The sequence below is a fragment of the Sorex araneus genome (assembly GCF_027595985.1).
Source record: "Sorex araneus isolate mSorAra2 chromosome X unlocalized genomic scaffold, mSorAra2.pri SUPER_X_unloc_3, whole genome shotgun sequence".
Lineage (NCBI taxonomy): Eukaryota > Metazoa > Chordata > Mammalia > Eulipotyphla > Soricidae > Sorex > Sorex araneus.
Window position 1 is genome coordinate 223,270 of NW_026570963.1, and position 7,103 is coordinate 230,372.

The following is a 7,103-nucleotide window of genomic DNA, read 5'->3' on the forward strand; positions in this document are numbered from 1 at the left end:
ACAGACAGTGTGGGCAGGGGACAGCTGTCAGGGGCGGGGCCGGCCGGGCAGGGGCGGGGCCGGCCGGGAGAGTGTCAAGGAGGAAGGGGGCGGGGGATGCGCGGGGTGAGACCACCCACCCAGCCCAGAGAGCCCACCCAGGCGCCCAGCACCGGCCTCTGGGGGGATGCGGCCAGGAGCGCCTGTGCACGCTGGCGGCCGGGCACAGACACGGTCCCACAAGGGAAACGCTTCGTGACAAACAGTCCCGGGGCTGCATCTGTCCGCGCCCGCTAAGGGCACAGGGACGGGCACGGGGGAGGCCGCGGCGGGGGCGGAACATTTAAGGCGCAAGGCGCGACACAGTTCTCTGGTGAGCGACCCCTGATACACCGCGGGGTTATAATACCCCCCAAAAATTTTGAAAGTAAAATATATTAGCACCGAATAAAAAAGGGAAAGGGAAAAAGCTGTGGGTTCTCTCTCTGTCTCTGTGTCTGTCTTTTTCTGTCTTTCTCTGTCTCTGTCTCTTTCTGTGTCTCTGTCTCTCTCTGTCTCTCTGTCTCTCTCTCCATGTCTCTGTCTCTCTCTGTCTCTCTGTTTCTCTGTTTCTCTCCCTATCTCTCTGTCTCTCTCTCTTTCTCTCCCTCCCTCCAAAAAAAAAAAAACAAGAATGGGGGCCGGAGCGATAGCACAGCGGGGAGGGCATTTGCCTTGCACGCGGCCGACCCGGGTTCAATCCCCGGCATCCCATATGGTCCCCTGAGCACTGCCAGGAGTAATTCCTGAGTGCAGAGCCAGGAGGAACCCCTGAGCATCGCTGGGTGTGACCCAAAAACCAAAAAAAAAAAAACCAAAAAAAAAAAAAACAAGGATGGTCCCCAAGCTCCAAGCTGTCTCTGTCTCTTCCTCTGTCTCTCTCTCTGTGTCTCTGTTTCTCTCTCTGGGTCTCTGTCTCTCTGTCTCTCTGTTTCTCTCTCTGTGTCTCTGTCTCTCTCTGTCTCTCTGTTTCTCTCTCTGTGTCTCTGTCTCTCTGTTTCTCCCTCCGTGTCTCTGTCTCTCTCTGTCTCTCTCCCTATCTCTCTCTGTCTCTGTCTCTCTCTTTCTCTCCCTCCCCCCAATAAAAACCAAGCATGGTCCCCAAGCTCCAAGCTGCCTTGCAGGGTTTGGACTTGTTCCTGAGTTTTGCATGTGGGCGGGGACAGACCCAGACGCAGAGGGGGGTGAGGAGGGTGAGGAGTGGCGGGGGGCCCGTCCCCAGAGACTCCGTGTACTGGCGTCAGATGAAACACTGCCGGCCTGAAACGGGGCACTGAAGGTTGAAGAAGAAGAATAGTTGGAGTGGGCTGGAGCGGCAGCACAGCTGGGGAGGGCGTTGGCCTTGCACGCGGCCGACCCGGGTTCGATTCCCAGCATCCCATAGGGTCCCCCGAGCACCGCCAGGAGTCATTCCTGAGTGCATGAGCCAGGAGGAAGCCCTGAGCATCGCCGGGTGGGACCCAAAATGCAAAAAAAAAAAAAAAAGAAGAATAGTAGTTTGAGGGCCCTCCCTAACACACACACACACACACACACACACACACACACACACACACACACACACACAGAGGAGAAATGCAGGAGAAAGACAGACATCCCGCCTGCTCTGGCCTCTTACTGAGGTGGGAGATATTCCAGGCTCCTGTCTCGGGTCCCTGAGCTTGGGGGAGCCCAGCCCTACAGGGCGAGGGAGGGGCCCCGCTCTAAACGGCTCCCAGAGGGACAGTGACCCCTTGTTTCTGCTCACTGACCACTTCGATGTACCCGAAGAGGTGACAGCTCTCCAGTGACGGCGGGGAAGAGAAGGGGCGAGGGACAGGGTTAGCAGAAAGGCCCAGTCTGGAGAGAAAGACAGACGGACATCAAGAAATGTCATCTGGTCACTCCGGGGCATCCCCGAAACCCAAACCCAAAGGGACCCCAGAACCAGAAGCATGAGGCTCCGGGCTCGTGCCCCGGGACAGACCCGTCTGCGTCTGCCACGGCCGCGGGCGTCTATTCTTAGATTTGGGGAGAATCTGGCCAGGTTGCTGCTTTGGGAGCCAAATGTCCATTCAGCAGTCCTTTATTTAGAGGGGGGAAAAGCACCTCGGGAAGCAGCCAGGCTCCACCCTCCTCAGGAAGGAAAAAAAAAGTTCCAACACCCGGACACTATCTAAACGATAAGGGTGCAAAACCCGGGCGTGACAGGGAAGGGAGGACGCAGTGATTTGCAGTGGCTCCGATGCTCCAAAATCGTACGTTCACCCTCACGCCACGGCCCCCTGCGCCGCCCGCAAATGGCAGGGGGGTTGGAAGGACGAACCGTTTCTCCAATTGCAGCCGCTACCTGGTTATTTTTTTTATATATATATATATAAGTCCAGGAAGATACTGGTGGGGGAGAAACGTCCTATATACACGCACGTGTGTGCACACACACGCATACACACACACACATACACACACACACACACACAGAGATCTATGTAGGAGCAGTAGGACCATCTGGGTTTCTTTGGACACTAGAGACAGAACTTGTAATCTGGAAAAAGAAAATGGAATTTCCACGGGCCTGGGTGACATTTCATGAGGGGGGTTTTTGGAACGGTGGCGACGCAGATTTTTTTTCTGGGTGGAGATGGAACGGCCTTGGGCACCGAGACCCCTCAATTCACACCCGGGCACACACACACACACACACACACACACACATACACATACACACACACACACACACACACACGCCCACACGCAGGTTCTTCTCCCGGGAAAATCTGACCTTTCCTAGGATGGCTGGGCGTCCTAGGGGCCCCTCCTTCCCCCCTCCCCCTCCCCTCGGGCACACCCCCCGGCGCCCACGAGGCCAAAGGCTGCCCCTGCAGGCCTCCAAGGGGCTCGCTGGGGCTGCAGCCGCGCGACCCTTCCCTCTCTCTGTCTCTGTCTCCGCGCCCCCCACCCCCGCCCGCCAGCCGCACCTGCACACGGGGCGCGCGCGCACGACCCCCGCGCTTGCCACCCCAGCACCCAGGGCCCCCGGATCCCCAAGACTCGCCCAGCACCCCCCAAACTTTACTGTGCTTTTTAATTTCGCTCTCGCTTTGATCCTGCTTCCCCTCTCCAAACCAGGTCGCGCCCACCCGCTCCCCAAAGGCCGGGGGCGGGAGGGAGGGGGGGAGCAAAAAAAAAAAAAAAAAACCAGTTGTGCGCCAGCCGGCGGCCGTGCAGCCTTTGCAACCGCTTCAGAAAGAGGCACAGGGAAAACCGTCTCCCTCCCCCGCGCGCACGCCGCCCCCCGAAATGACCAGGGAGAGAGAGAGAGCGAGAGCGCGCGGGGGCGTTGGGGGGTGGGGGAGCGCGGAGCCCCGGGAAACGGCGACGTACACCACCACCTTGCGGAGCCAGCAAGCAAGAGCAGCACCTGCGCCTCGACCCCCTCCCCAAGCCCCGCGCGCAGCCCCCCGCCCCCCACCCTGCTCCTAAGTTGGGTGCAAACGGCAGCAGGGCCGGGCCGGGCGCGGGGGTCCCGTCCCCGTGCGCCCAGGGCGCGTGCCGGTGCCTTTTACGCGCGCCCCCAGCCCGGCCCCGCGCGCGCGCGGCCCAGGCCGACCCCGCGGCGGGCAGCTGGACCCCCCACCCGCTCAGGGGCCGCCCCCTGCGCGCCCACCCCTCGCCTCCCCGCCCAGCCCCGGCCGGGCCCGCCGCGCCCACCCTCCCCGCGAAGGAAGGCGCCGAGGGGCTCACCGGGAGCGACGCGGCGCGGGGCCCCCCGCAGTCCCCGAAGACCCCGCGCGCCCCGGGAAGGGCCGGGGCGGGGGGAGGTGGGACGCGGCCGGGACGTCCTCGGCGCGGGCATCCGTGGCCAGCGGCCAAGCGAGCGGCCGGACCCGGATCCGAGGCGGAGCGGGCTGGCCACGGCGCGGCCCCGGGGAGGCGCCTGGAGGAGCCCCGCGGGGGAGGCGGGGAGCGGCCCGGGGGCCCCCGTCGGCCTGTCCACGCGCCCGGCGCCCGCGCCCGCCCCGGCCACGCGCCGCCCCACGCGTCTCCCCCACCCCCCCCCCGCGCCGGAGCGCGCGCGCGCCTGGGGGGGGGGCCGGGAAGCGGCTCTGCCCCGGGAGGGGGCCACCCTGCACCCCCCAGCCCCCCGGGTGGAATGGGGGGACGCGGGCAGGGAGGGAGGGGCGATGCCCAGGAACGGGTGCGCAGCGCGGGACAGCGGGAAGGGCCGGGAGCCGCGTCCCGGCCGGGGGGTGCGGAGAGGGGGAGGCGGGAGGGGTCCTGGGCGGGCTGCTGCTGCGGCTGCGGCTGCGGAGCGGGGGTGGGGGGGCCTGCGGCCCCACGCGGGCCCCCTCCAGGTCGAGGATGGGGGGAGGAGCGGCGGGTGCGCCCCTCCTGGCACTGGGGGGCTTCTCCGCACACGGCGCCCCCCGGGACGCTGCGCCCAACTTTTGCGGCCCTCGGGGAGGGCGGGGAGCGCGGGGGGGCCAGCGCAGGGCGGACGGAGGATGCGGGGGGCCGGGATGCGCGCGGGGGGACCACCCCCCGCCTTGGGGGCTAGCCAAGAAGGGGCCGCGGCGGCGGGTCCCCCCCCCCAAGCGAGAGGCCGCCTTTGACACGGCTGCCGCGCGCCCCTTTGGCCCAGCACAGGGACCCCCACCCCGGGAGCCCGGCCGGCCGGTCCAGGTTGGCCCCGAAGGCCGCGGCGGGCGCCGGGGACGCGGGTGCGGGGTCCGCGCGCGGGTGTCCAGCGCGGCCCGGGCCGGCTCCGTCACGTGCGCCCGTGCGTGCACCGCGGGCCGTCATCCCCGCGGCCGCCGGAGGACGCCAGGCCTGGCTGGGCCTCGCCGCCTCCACCTGCTCCGAACCTCCCCCAAATTGAAAAAAAAATAATAAATTTAATTTTTTTTTTTTAAAAAAAAAGCAGCCTAGAAAGTGGTGGCTGAGAGCAGGGACGGGGCGCCCCGGGGAGGGGGGGAGCAGGCGGGACACCCGCGCGTCCACTCCGCCCGGCCGCGTCCGGCTGCCCACGGCCCCCCAGAACCCGGCGCTCCGCTGCTGCGCGCCCGCGACTGCAGAGACATTTTTTTTTCCCCTTCTCTTGCTCTCTCGGTCTCTCATCCCCCCCACCCCTCCTCTTCCTTCTCCTTCCCGCCTCCTCCTCTTCCTCCTCCTCCTCCTCCTCCTCCCCCCCTCCTCCTCCAGCTCTCCCCGCCGGCACACTTGTGTTTATTTGCCTGGAAGACGGAGCTACTTGGTAAACACATCACACAGCAACCCCGGAGCCCTGCAAACAGCTGATGGCAGCAAAAAAATAAATAAATAAATGCGGCTGGAAATTAAAAATGCAACAATCCGCGGGGGGCTCCGAGGGCTCCGTCCGGAAGGTGATAACGGGCCACTTCTCAACAACCGCCTCCCCAATGTCCAGCCCCAAGACACACGCGTACACACACACACGTATACACATACACACACACACACCACACACACACACACACACACCCCTATCAACCAGCAGGTCGGAATCACAGTTGCGAAAAGATTGGATCTTTCCGAGAGCCCGGAGGTACCTGAAGGCTAGCCCAGGAGAGAGATGAGCACGGATTTCCGCACTGCTCCCCCCCCCCAACACACACACACACACACACACACACACACACACACACACACACACTCGAGACACACAGTCCTAAAACAGAGCAAGCCAAGTCCTGTCCATCCAATTTTCCGAATGAAACAAGAGTTAAGGCTTGGGCAGATTTGGAGATGAAACCTCCACTCATCTCAACCCGTCTCTCTCTCTCTCTCTCTCTCTCTCTGTCTCTCTCTCTGGCTCTCTCTCTCTCGCTCGTTTGCTCGCTCTCACTCTCTCTCTCTCTCTCTCTGGGTGGAACACATGCTAAGTCCAATTGTTTCCAGGTCTAAAATGAATACTAATCATCATCATCATCGAGGCAGAAGTCAGAGATGTGCAAAGCGGTACTTACCTGGAGATGCCGGGGTCCGCGGCCGCCCTGCGATTCTACGCATCCAGATGGTTCCAGGGAACGGCTGTCCTGGACGAGAGATGCATCAGGGCCTCCTGGCCGCCCCTGTGGCCCGCGAATTCTCCGATCTCGGCCAGAGACAGGCCCTCCAAGGGAATGTCAGCTGCGGCGGGGAAGGAAATCCGAGGTCCCTGGGCTCCAACCCGGGCTGATGGTCTGGGCACGCAGGGGAGGAGGAGGAGGAGGAGGAGGAAGAGGAGGAGGAGGGGGAGGAGGAGGGGGAGAAGGTGGAGGAGGTGGAGGAGGAGGTGGAGGAGGAGGAGGAGAAGGAGGAGGAGGAGGAGGAGGAGGAAGGAGGAGGAGGAAGGAGGAGGAGGAGGAGGGGGAGAAGGCAGCGGGGGTCTCCGGTCAGGAAGGGCTGCGAGGAGGAGGTCTGGAGCGGAGCTGGGTGGCGAGGGCAGAGCAGGCGGGGAGAGGAAAGAGAGAGCGAGGAGGGGCCGGGCGGGCTGCCTTCCCCGCACGGCGGCTGCGATTGGTCCAAACTCGGAGGAATTTGCGGAGCCCGCAGCCAATCGCCCGGCGGCGTCGGCCCATCGCTACAGAAAAAGCATCTCCGGCGGCAGAGGGGAGCTAATCCCGGAGCAGAGCGGCTGTGTGTGTGTCTGTGTGTGTGTCTGTGTGTATGTGAGAGAGAGAGGTGACCGTGGGCCTACTACAGGCGGTGAGTCGACACCCAGAGCCGTGCATCACCCAATTTTTTTTTCCCCCTCCTGGGCACCCCCGTAGCCCTGCCGGGCACCCAGCGCGCAGAAGCCCCCGGTGCTGCAGTATTTGCCAACGGTGGTGGCGGTGCACGGGGCTGGGGAGAAACGCTTCTTGCGGCTGCAGAGCTGTGATGGACAGACGGACGGACGGGGGCGGGGGCGGGGGCGGGACAGCGCTGACCCAGGCTCCATCCCCGACTGCCGCCACTCGGGTGCCCCGGGGCTCGCCAGGGGTGATTCCTGAGCGCAGAGCCAGGAGGGAGCCCTGGCTACGGCCGGGGGGGGGGGGGCGCCCCCTCCCGACACCCACCAAAGACAAACCAGCCAACTGTGACTGACGGACAGAACCTGAAGC

General features: G+C 64.1%; 1 protein-coding gene across 3 annotated transcripts in view; it reads right to left on the minus strand.

Moving 5' to 3' along the window:
* Window positions 1-6,421, minus strand: part of LOC101543272 (neuroligin-4, X-linked-like) — a 209,680-nt gene extending 203,259 nt beyond the window's left edge. The window contains exon 1 of one of the 3 annotated variants that reach the window (XM_055123616.1): window positions 5,985-6,421. The gene's annotated coding sequence lies outside the window, so the exon portion shown is untranslated. Of the gene's footprint in view, window positions 1-3,741; window positions 3,992-5,984 lie in introns of those variants that run through there. The other 2 variants (XM_055123617.1, XM_055123618.1) reach the window with 2 other exon arrangements.
* Between the last annotated feature and the right edge of the window lie 682 nt (window positions 6,422-7,103).